The sequence below is a fragment of the Equus asinus genome, chromosome 9, assembly GCF_041296235.1.
Source record: "Equus asinus isolate D_3611 breed Donkey chromosome 9, EquAss-T2T_v2, whole genome shotgun sequence".
NCBI lineage: Eukaryota > Metazoa > Chordata > Mammalia > Perissodactyla > Equidae > Equus > Equus asinus.
The window spans coordinates 38,077,857-38,090,119 of record NC_091798.1 but is presented as its reverse complement, the minus strand read 5'-3'; the positions used below and the strand labels follow the sequence as shown (position 1 = coordinate 38,090,119).

General features: G+C 43.8%; 1 long non-coding RNA gene across 3 annotated transcripts in view; it reads left to right on the top strand.

Moving 5' to 3' along the window:
* LOC106836972 (uncharacterized) overlaps positions 1-12,263 on the top strand; it is a 42,087-nt gene that overhangs the window by 15,626 nt on the left and 14,198 nt on the right. For 2 of the 3 annotated variants that reach the window (XR_011505797.1, XR_011505796.1), the window contains exon 2: positions 9,004-9,276. This is a non-coding gene — a long non-coding RNA (uncharacterized lncRNA). Of the gene's footprint in view, positions 1-9,003; positions 9,561-12,263 lie in introns of those variants that run through there. The other variant, XR_006534502.2, reaches the window with a different exon arrangement.

Here is a 12,263-nt window from a genome sequence, read left to right as displayed (position 1 = left end):
TTATATGTGCCTTACCTTGGGAGCCCCGGCCTAAACTACGGTACTAAAAGTAGATGTGGGAGGTGGGTCCTCTCAGGCTTGAAGGGAACAAGGATCAGCTGTGGCCAGGGGGGGATCTTCCTGGCCAGTGGGTTAGGATCTCACCTGCTTCTCTCCTGCATGAGACCCAGAGCATTCTCTTCAACTCTGGGGGCAAACAATTAGAAGGTGCTGTGTAGAAACACTCCTGGTAGCATTAAGGCATTCTCCCCAAGTTCCTGTTCTTCCTTCTTTTAATGGAGCTGCTTTCACCCTGCTCCACCACACCCTGGGTCCAGCCGCTGTTGGGCAGGCAAATCAGCTGACTTGAGGCCCTGCCTTGGAACTCTGAACAGTATCCTCCGTCCCAGAGGGGGCTGGTTAGCCACAGCTTTTCTTTGCTTGATGTGTCTCCTAACCCTCTTTTTTTAAAGGCTTATTTTTAAATTATTTATGTATTTTATTGAGGTATAACTTTTTAATCTTAAACAGCTTGATGAATTTTTATATAAGGATACAGCCATGAAGCCCCCACTTGGATGGAGATATAGTCTTGTGCTTTCAATGCTGTAGCTAGCAGCCACTGCGGCCGTGGGGCAGTTGAAGTGTGGCCAGTGGGAACTGAGATGTGCCACTTTTGACAACTTAGTACAAAAAAAGGGAACATATATCATTGAGAACTTTTACATAGTGATGAAATGTCCAAAGGACAATATTTTGTATAAAAATATATCATTAAAATTAATTTCACCTGTTTATTTTTAGCTTTTTTAATATGGCTAGTAGAAAATTTTAACTTACATATACAGCTTGCGTTATATTTTTTATGGACAGCACTGATATGGAACATTCCCAGCACCCTAGAAGGCTCCCTCATGTTCCCTTCCCATCAAGACCATCCTAAAGGTGACCCCTATTCTGATCTCTGTCATCATAGATTTGTTTGGCCTGTTCTTGACCTTTATGTCAATGGAATAATATGGTATGTACTTTTTAGTACCGGGCTTTTTTCACTCAACATTAAATCTGTGAAATTCATCCATGTTGTGTGTTAAAGTAGTATGTTCTTTTCACTGTTCTGTCGTGTTCTGTGGTAGAGTTGGCAGCAATTTATTTTACCCATTCTATTGCTGATGCACGTTGGTGGTGTCCCAGTACTGGGCTATTGTGTGTGGTTTTTTTTTTTTAAGATTTTATTTTTCCTTTTTCTCCCCAAAGCCCCCTGGTACATAGTTGTATATTTTTAGTTGTGGGTCCTTCTAGTTGTGGCATGTGGGACACCGCCTCAGCATGGCTTGATGAGCGGTGCCACGTCCGCACCCAGGATCAGAACCTGCGAAACCCTGGGCCACCGAAGCAGAGCGCGTGAACTTAACCACTTGGCCACGGGCTATTGTTAATAAACGGGCTGGCCCTGGGCTATTGTTAATAAAGCTATAATGAATGATTCTGTACATGCACTTTGGTGTACATAAACACTCATTGCTATTGGTGTATAGCCAGGAAAGGAACTGGGCCATGGGGTAGATGTATATTTTGCTTTAGTAATACTCCCAAACAGTTTTCCAAAGTGTTTGTGACTATTTACATTCCCATCAGCCGTGGAGGAGAGTCCCAGTTGCTCCACATCGTCACCAATGCTTGGTAATGTCAGTCCTTTTGTTTTTAGCCAGTGTGGTAGAGAGGCAGTCGAGTTTTGATGTGAAAATAATTCTTACCATTTTATTCTCTTTGCAAGGTAATAACACCCACCTAGACAATGTGTAAAACATACACATAGGCAAAATGAAGACGATAAAAATACCCATCTTCTCAAATCAGCTACTGTTAACATTTGATATGTATCCATACATACATTTATCAGTCTATATACTGATAAAAATGGCATCCTGCTACAATAATATTTTTTCTAACAATTTATCATGACCATCTGTCCATGTCTAAGAGTATTCATCTAGAGCAGTTTTCAAAAGCTAAATAATGTTCCATTTTATGGATGTGCTATGATTTAATCAACTCCCTTCTTGAGCATTTAGGCTATTGACAATTTTTCACTATTTAAACAATGTTATAATGAGCACTCTAGCCGTTAAATCTTTGCTTAGATCCTTACGATTTTTCTAGTGGTGGAGTTGCTAGTTAAAAGGATGATACGCATGATTTAAGGCTGCCAAGCTCTCCTGCTGAGCGGTTCCCTTCCCACCTTTGACAACAAAAACCTCTCTCTTATCAATGAATGCCGATTGGAAGCCAAGAGCGAAAGAGAATTCTCTCTAGAACACAGAGTTTCTCCTTCCTAGATCTAAAGTGCAGGAGACACTAGCTCCATGAGAATGCTAGGTCATCTATAATCCAAAAGCACAGGCAGGTCATGTTCCTCTGGGGCAGAGAGGGAGCTGTTGGGTTTCCCAAGGAGATATTTAGAACAAGAAAGGGAAAAGTGTATCTGTGAGAGGGCAAGTGCTAACTGGATGAGCCAGAGAGACCAGAGGGGGCCTCAGGTGGGGTCTATAAAAAGGGATGGGGGAAGAGCAGAGCATTGTGACTTGGCTGGTATTAGTGCTGATAATCCATATCCCCAACAGCCCCACTGGTCTCCATCCATTGATGTGGGATGTTTACTCTGTGAGAGGGTGAAGCAAGGACTGGAAGTAGACAGAAGGACTTGTGCCCCCTTCCCCTTCTTTGAACTGGACTTGAGCACTTTACAGAGAGGGGGGCTTATAGCAAGACGCTGATGGAACTATTCAAAATGGACTTCCCAAGATTCAGGGCAAATCAGAGCTGCCTGAGGGCCCAGGTGACCTGATATAGCTCAGAAGCAGCTATTCCACCCCCAGGAAACACTCTGCTCTGGGGCTAGGAAGAGCTACCGACCCCTCATGATGGTTCGCGCAGAGACGATGCTCCTGCAAGGGGGTTCAGGGGTCAGACGCCTGAAGAAGTGGGGTCAAAGATTAAAAAGAAAGGTACTTTACTCACTAGAAGTTATGAAGGCCACTGGACACTCAAGGGGAGGGAAATCGAACTCCAACTTTTGAAGGGAAAAGTATCATGGATTTGCACATGTATTTGAAAACAACAAGCAAGTATACATCCTCCCAGTCGGGACCTCTATAAAACATTACTGGGAGTAAAGAGAATTAATAGTTAATAAGTGTTATTGATGTGTAAGTGATAACCGATTAACCATTTGGGAGAAAGACAGCAACAAAAACTTGGATCCCTACCTGACATTTTACACCACATTAAATAAATTCCAGATAGTTTAAATATTTAAGTGTACAAAAGTATTGGAAGAAAATTCAGATAAAGAAAATTGAAGTCAAGAAGGATATTGAGGGGCCGGCCCCCTGCCCAAGTGGTTAAGTTCGTACACTTCGCTTTGGCGGCCCAGGCTTTCACCAATTTGGATCCCGGGTGTGGACATGGCACCACTCATCAAGCAATGCTGAGGCGGCATCCCACATGCCATGACTAGAAGGACCCACAACTAAAAATATACAATGGTGTACCGGGGGGCTTTGGGGAGAGAAAGAAAAAATAAAATCTTTAAAAAAAAAAAAAAAAGAAGGATATTGAATTATGACACCAAAGCTTAGGCAACACAAAAGAAATGATTGGGGCTGGCTCCATGGCTGGGTGGTTAAGTTTGTGCGCTCTGCTTTGGCGGCCCAGTGTTTCACTGGTTCGAATCCTGGGCGAGGACATGGCATCACTCGTTAGGCCATGCTGAGGTGGCATCCCACATGCCACAACTAGAAAGACCCACAACTAAAAATACACAACTGTGTACCAGGGGGCTTTGGGAGAAAAAGGAAAATTAAAAAAAAAAATCTTAAAAAGAAAAAGAAATGATTGATAGATATGATCACATATGAATATTGAATACTTCAGAAGAGGAAAACAAGTTAAAAGACAAATGAAAGCTAGAGAGAAATATTTTCAACTTGTAAGACAGACAAGAACTAAACTCTTATTATAAAGAGTTCTTACAAATTCATGCACACACACACACACACACACGCAAAATATGTCCCAGAAACGTGTCTCCTCTCCTGAGTGACTGGATTGTAAATGTTCAAGGTGAGGATTGTCCGAATCGTCTTTGTACTGCCCACAGAACATTATACATCGTCAGTGCTCAGATCACGTCTGTTGATTTCAGCTCTTTATTGCAGTTCCAAAAATGTCTGCACCTCTTTCTGTTCCTCACCCTCAAGTGCTCTTCTCTCTCACGCAGAGGAATCTCATTAAGATGCTTCCTGTGCAGTGTGTGACTCAGAGCTAGATTATGGCACAAGCACTGCTGATTTCAGCAAGAAATAGTCCCCAAGGCGTAGACTGCGTTCCTGCAGTGCCCGAAGAGTGAATTAAAACTAGAAAGTCCTTGCATCCGTTCAGCACCTCCTTCTTATGCCCTTAGTATGTATCTGGGGCCGTATTTCTTAAAGCTAAGTTTGTGCTCCTAAGGGAGAGTGCAGATAAGAAGAGGCCTGGTCAAGAAGAAAGGGCCTGGGCTGGGAGGTCTGGATTTAGTGCTAGCTCTGCTGCTTTTCATCTGCTGACCAGACACACCCCTTCCCCCTCTGGGTTTAGTTTTTCCCTCTATAAAACCCGTCGGGGGCTAGGTGGTCCCCCCAGGGTCCTCCAGCTCTAACATCTGAGGATTCAGCTCACTTTTTCTTTTTAATGTGTGGGCTTTAATAGCCATTTAACCTTATTTGACAAGTTTTGGAAATCCTTTGAGAGTCCTTCTTGGATTTTGGAACCCACTGAGAGTAGAATAGAAAGTGCTTTCAATTACTGAAGTTGTTCCTCCATTTTCTAAAAAAGATTTCATTCCACTCACTTGGAAAAAGTAAAATTGCAACAGAGTGAAATGACTAAAGAGGCAGTAATCAGATTAGGTGACGGGGCTGCCCTGGTCTCCATGAGTGCTGTGGCGATGCATGTTGCCCTATAATTTGAAGAGTGCCAGTTGGGTTTCTAGGGACTCAGTATCCTCTGTTACCCCAGGGCACTATCCAGACCAGGGCTGGCTCCAGACACAGACAGAATAAGCTATGAGTTTGTTTTCAGGTCCTTCCTGCCCCACAATATCCTTCTATCTGTCTATGATATTGGAAATTTCTAACACTCGCATTTCCCCTTTGAATTAAGGTCTTTGGCAGCAATTCTTTCTGGTTACCCAGCATGTCCCTCCCACCACCTACCCTCATACATCTATCCCCCTTCTTCTGATCTGGCCACAGATGTGGGTGTGGGAGCCAGTGGGGGCCAAACATTAGACTTCATTTTCCTGGACACATGATTGATCCAAGGATGGGCATGACATAATGATGCTGGGAGAGAGAGAGTCCCTGTCGCTACCTCTAAAACTATCCCGGGCCTCTACGCTGAGAGGATGTAAGTCTGAGCTGCTGGTGGCCATCATTCTTGCACGTGGAGAGAGCCTGATGTGGAATGGGGCCAAGCAGAGGCTATAGGGATAAGAGATGGAGACAGTATCATGGAAAGAGGGCACCAAAGCAACAAGAAACAAGAGGGAGATTCGGAAGGGTGGGGATGATAAGAGCTAGAAAGAGAGAGATTCACCTTGAAGCTGAAGCCTTGGTTCCTGTAACTCCCCCTTAGAGTCTGTAAGCTGTTCCGCTATCTTCTTGGCCACATAAGCAAATAAATCCTCTTTGTGCTTCAGTAAGTTTGAATTTGGATGTGTCCTAAATAATGTATTATTATATCTCCAGGAAGCTCTTCTTAAATTGTGGATGTGTTATCCAGAGGGAAAACACATGAGATGAGGAATGTAGATTAGATTTTCAAGTAAGCTAACTGGTACATAGATCAGATAAATTTTGACAAGGAAGATAAAACAAGGGTATTGCTAGAGAAAGGAGGTATTGCTAGAAAGGGGCAAAACTCTTGTACGTGGCTGGTAGGAATATAAAATGGTGCAGCCACTGTGGAAAACAGTGACTTCCTCAAAAAAAAAGAACAGATGTTACCTTATGTCCCAGTAATCCTACTCCTAGGTGCATACCCAAGAGAACTGAAGACGTATATTCACACAGAAACCTGAAGATGAGTGTTCGTAGTAGCATTATTAATAGTAGCCACAAAGGAGAAACAACCCAATTTCAATTAACTAATGAATGGATAAACAAAATGTGATATGTCCATACAGTAGAATATTATTTAGCAATAAAAAGGAATGAAGTTCTGATACATGCTACAACATGGATGAACTTTGAAAATGTTATGCTAAGTGAAAGGAGCCAGTCACAAAGGCCACATATTGTATGATTCCGCTTCTATGAAATGTTCAGAACAGGCAAACCTATAAACACAGAAAGTAGGTTAATGGTCCCCAGGGGCTGGGGTAAAGTGACTTGTAAAAGGGTGAATTTTTGGTATGTAAATTACATTTCAATTTTAAAAAAGATTACTCTTGTTATTCTGGTCATTCCCATCATTAGATCACACCATCCAGAATACATTTTGTGGTTTGACTCTGATTCTCCCCCAGACATCCCTCCTCCAGCCTCCCATCCCATCCCAAATCCTCCTCAATATTTAGAGCCCTTGGGACACTGCCAGGGGTGAGTAGGAACAGGGGCCGACTCCCCTTTCCAAGGACCTAGACCCTTTTGTGCTTGCTTGGTTATTTTGCTGGGGGAAAGGACCAGTCTTATCAACTCAAAGGAGATAGGCAGCAGTGGACCAAAACTAATTTCCAATTTTGCTTAAATTTACTTGTCAAAGGCAGAAATATTCAATTTCATGGATACTCCCAATTCCCCACACTGGGAACAGATTTCCAGGAAGCAATTATGTAGAACAAAATGTAATGGGTAACAGGGGCTACCTTGTGAATTATTCATAATTTGATAATGGTTTTAACCCAATTTTTAACATGACCTGCTATTGGTGTTAACTTCTGGAAAGTTCCCAAAGTAAGCAACACAGAGGCTCCCTTTAGTTATGCTTATATAACCATAAACCTCCTGCCTTTCCCCAAACCACCTGAATCATTAACATCAAAAGAGGCCTGGGATCCTTTTTCCTCCTCAAGTCTACAAAGCAAAGGTCAGTGCTGCCTTGCAGACTTCTTCCCGCTTACCAGTCACTCCTCCTGACAGTTGGCTCAGGGAGGTTGGTGTGGCATAATGCCCAACAGAGTGCCTGGCTCCCAGAAGGGACACAGTACTTACTTGTTTCTGATTGTTTGAATGAATGAGTGAGTGAGTGAGTGAATTGTGGAAAGATGAGGTATAAGGAAGATGGGCTAAGTAGTTTTGCGACTTACCAGTTGTGTAATGTGGGCAAGTGTATTGCCCTCAGTTTCTTTATCTGTAATATGGAGACAATCTTACCTGCCTTGCTGGGTTACTGGGAGAATCTGAGAACATAAGTGCTCAGTAAGCAATAGCTTTTATCATAGTCTTTCTTTCCAGTAGCAGCCCAATAACTTCCCCCAAATCTGGCAAACTATGAGTCAGCCAAAGCTTCCTTAGGGGCCAAAGGTTCCCCAAACCAAACCTGGCTGTGTATCAGAATCACCTGGGGAGATTTTTTAAAATATAACTTTCCAGATTCTACCTCTGGAGATTCTGATTCAGTAGCAATGAGAAGAGCCAGAGGACATACTTTTTAGTTTTGTTTTTTAAACTAAGGTAAAATTTATCTACAGTGAAATACACAGGTCTTCAGAGTGTAATTGTGTGACTTTTGACTAATTTATAGATATGGAACATCTCCATGGCCCCAGAAAGTTACGTCAACCCCCATCCTGCATAGACCACCGCTGTTCGGATTTCCATCACCATAATGAACTTTGCCTGTTCTTGAATGTCCTGTCAATAGAATCACACAGGATTCACTTTTTTGTGTCTGGTTTCTTTTGCTTCTTGTAATGTTTTGAGCTTCATCCATGTTGTGGCACATATCATATCAGCAGTTCATTCCTTTTGATTGCTAAGTAGTATTCCACTGTTAACCTAAAAATAAAGAGCCAGTGCCGGCCCTGTGGCCGAGTGTTTAAGCCCACGCGCTGCACTTCAGTGGCCCAGAGTTTTGCCGGTTCACATCCTGGGCACGGACATGGCACCTCCCATCAGGCCATGCTGAGGCGGGTCCCACATAGCACAGCCAGAGGCACTCACAACTAGAATATACAACTATGTACTGGGGGGCTTTGGGAAGAAAAAAAAAAAGAAGATTGGCAACAGTTGTTAGCTCAGGTGCCAATCTTTAAAAATAAAATAAAATAAAATAAATAAAGAACCAAAATGAGAGGCAGAGAGGCGTTTAGTTTGAGGTCAAAGAATTGCAATTCGGGGAGCACAGACTCAGGTAGAAATCCAAATAGTGTCCTGATTACAGGAGAGGGGCTCAGGATTTTTATGGGAAAAAGGGAGGAAGATGAGGTAAATTGTATTAAAGAAGAGTTCATTGGTGCTAGATGAGGCAAGGCTGGGTTTATATTTCATTTGTTGGTTAGTGATTGAGTCACAGCAAAGTCCAATTTAATCAGTCCTTACAAACAGGACATTCTTGTCTTTACTGGCTTCTTGAATGTTGGCATTTCGGTCCAGTTTGGAAGATAAAGAAAACAAGAAGTGCAAAGCAATTCCTCTGAAATGGCTGCTCTGGCTCTGTTTTAATCTGGTTCCACTCACGTCATCTATCACACCACCATGTGGCTGTGCCTCAGTTTGTTTCTCTCTGCACATGTCAAGGGGCTTTTTAGGGTTGTTTTCCACTATGATGAATAAAGCTGCTATAAATATGTTTTCATTTATCACAAGGCAACACCTAGGAGTGGAATTGCTGTGTAATAACATAGGGATATGTTTAACTTTATTTTTTTAAATGCTTCAAATGATTCTGATAGTCAGGCAGATTTGGGAATCCCTGAGATAGCGAAAAACCAACCTTGATGATTCGACTGATGATTTGTTGAGTTTTTGTTTCATTGTGCAGGTGTCAGAGACGACTTCCTTCACCAGGGAAACATCTTCTGTCCCCTCTCTCTCAGCTGAGGAGCCCAACACTCCTCTCTCGCTTGTCAACTTCTTACCAGAGAAGAGAGTTCCCGGCCAAGGATCCCCATGAGTCTCTTGGATTATGTCATCCAGAGAGTTCCAGGAAGCAGTGGGGGGTGAAGGAACCAGATGAGGCTGCCAACCCAGCAACACTTGCTCTAACCTCGGAATTGCTTGCTTAGGATGAAAGGCCAACCCTCCAGTCACTGAGGTGGGTGGGGAGGGCTTAGCCCTTTCCCACTGGGCCACAGCAATCACACCCCCTGACACAGGCACAGGCGTGGTGTGGTTTGGGACTAAGGCCAACAGTAGAACACATGGAACTCTGGGGGAAGAGCAGTGGGCAGGGCCCCGTAGACTCCTCAGGGTCAGGAAATTGGAGTCAGAGTTGGGTTCTGTAATCTGTGAGGCAAGAAAAAAAGTTGTCAAAACACAATCATTTTTTGTTCTAAGGGTCGTGCTAGCTGTTGACTCAGGAATTATATATATATATATATGTGTGTGTGTATATATATATGTATTATATTTATAATATAATATGCATATAATTTTTTTTTTTTTGGTGAGGAAGATTGGCCCTAAGCTAGCATCTGTTGCCAATCTTCCTGTTTTCGCTTGAGAAAGATTGTCACTGAGCTAACATCCATGCCAGTCTTCCTCTGTTTTGTATGTGGGATGCCGCCATAGCATGGCTTGATGAGCGATGTGTAGGTCCACACCTGGGATCCGAATCCGTGAACCCCTGGCTGCCAAAGTGGAGTGCATGAACTTAACCACTACACCATCAGGCCAGCTCCAGGAATTATATATTTTTTCTTTCTGAAATTGCTTTTCCTTTTTGAGATTATTAGAATTTCACAAAACGGGTGAAGATATTTGGGAGCTGAAGTGATGTTCTAATCTAGTGTTTCCCAAAGGGTGGTACATGCGTATGGTACTCAGGATGGTTTCAGGGCTTACACAGATGAGTATAATTAAAAATAAGTATTTGTGGGGCTGGGCTCCGTGGCCGAGTGGTTAAGTTTGTATGCTCTGCTGCAGCCGCCCAGGGTTCGGATCCTGGGCGTGGACATGGCACCGCTTGTCAGGCCATGTTGAGGTGGCGTCCTACATCCCACAACTAGAAGGACCTGCAACTAAGATATACAACTGTGTACAGGGGGAGTTTGGGGAGATAAAGCAGAAAAAAAAAAAAAGATTGGCAACAGTTGAAAAAAAATAAGTATTTGTTTTAACACGTAGAAAAAATAAAACTAGCACATTAAATATGTGATTTCATGGATGTATTGCTCAGTAGGGAGCCAGTTTAAAAAGATAATCAATTTTCAGAAAAATATTAAGTATGTAATAGTACAGGTGATACGCAGGTGTGACAAAAGTTATGAAGGTGGAGATGAGTGACTGGGGTTTAGAAAACTGCCCCGTCAAACCATGCATTTAACAGATGAGGAAACCAAGGCCCCGAGACATGAGTCATTTCTTCAAAGTTAGACTTCACCAGAGCTAGGCCCAGATCCCCAGAGTTACCTGGTTCCTGGCCAGGGCTCATTCCACTCCACCTGTTACTTCCCTCTTGTAAGAAGGGGAAGGCATCTCAACAACCTTATAGCCTAGCCCCTAGATTCAAAGTCAAATGCATTTGCAGAAACAGCCTACCGTTTGCTCAGACCACAAAGTCAGGAGTCCATTAATAGGTCCAGACTCCAGGAAATCTGAGTTAATGAGAAGGAACCAGATAACCAAGATCTTGGTAACTCTCCTCATATGAAATAATTGGGGGAGAAGAGGACAGAAGTGGAATGGGCAGCTCGCCCTCCCATCCCTGCGTCTCCTCCCTCCAGAAGATTAAAAATGGCCTCTAAGACGAGGCACTAAAACTGTGCATGAGTGCCCTATGTGGGCAGTCTACTCCTGCAAAGGTTTTTCAAGGCCACAGAGAGGGCCCTGCTTGTTTACAGAAACAGCTTTAGGCAGCTGGAAACATGTAAGGGCTCAGCTTCCCAGATGGCTGTCATCTTTGAGTCTTCACAAATCCCACAGGGAGATGTACAGGAGGCAATTCAGTTAGAATTCTAGCATTTGCTGATCCCCGCAGCACTGAGAGTGAAAAGGGCAGGCATTGGAAATGCAACAGGCACTTGAACTTTTCCAGCTGGAAAACATAACTGACAGTGGGAGAGAGGGTCTGTGTTACTCTTTTTCTTCTCTGAATGGGACCTTATGTCCCTTGCTGAGATATCCCTGACCTCTACAATCTGGGAGCCCTTCATTCTTCCTCTGTGTCACCCTCAAAGTGTTGGGCTAGTGTGTGACCTGCTGAGCCCATCCCTCAAAGGAAGTCTCAGGGATCTGAGCATGCAACCCCATCTAACCTCAAAGGAGACATAGTGGGATATACCACTACAGTGTTCCCAGCCAGCCCTACAGGAGCTCAGTATTGAAGTGGACAGCACTTTATCCTGGGGCCGAAATGGAGTCTGTATGTGAACCCTTCCACCCACACCTCCTGTCCTTGCTCTGCTTGGTGGGAGTTTGAACCCTAAGAATTTGACAGTGGATAAGTTAAACCAGTAACTACAGTTCCAAAGGTTCTTCTGTCCTTTGTAGGGTCAGATTGAAGATTGTTTTGTTTAGCAATGCACCTTAATGTGTTTTTAGGATGTGCCAGGCTGGGCTCAGGAACGTGATTTCAGTCAAAACAGAAAGCTGAATACCTCTGCATTAAAAGTAACAAGGAATTTCAGGGTGCCTGCTGGGAGCTCTGGGGACAGCTCAGAGAGGGAGGGAGACAACGAGCCCTAAGGAAAGCAGACAATGAGGATCAATTCTGTGGGTAGAGCGGGAGTTGGTCTTGTTCTAAGCCGTGGGGTATTCCCTATCTCTCACCCCCAGACCTTTAGTAAAACCTGCCATACACCACAGCTGGTGTTGGTAGTGACTTGGGGTCATGCATGGAGTGGGTGTGACTCCACATGAGGGTGACACAGGTGAGGTAGACAGAGAAGCCCCTAGAGCAGAGGATGACCTTAAGAGTTGGGACTGAACTGGGGCAGAGGCGACAACGTTGCCTCTCAGGAACAGAAGATAGACCATAAAAGTAAGAAAGCGCAGGAGTAGACGTGGGGTGGGTGGGGTGAGGTAACGGTGAGGGAGTGGAGGGGCACACACCCAGATGGGTCTCACTTTGTGAGGCTGATC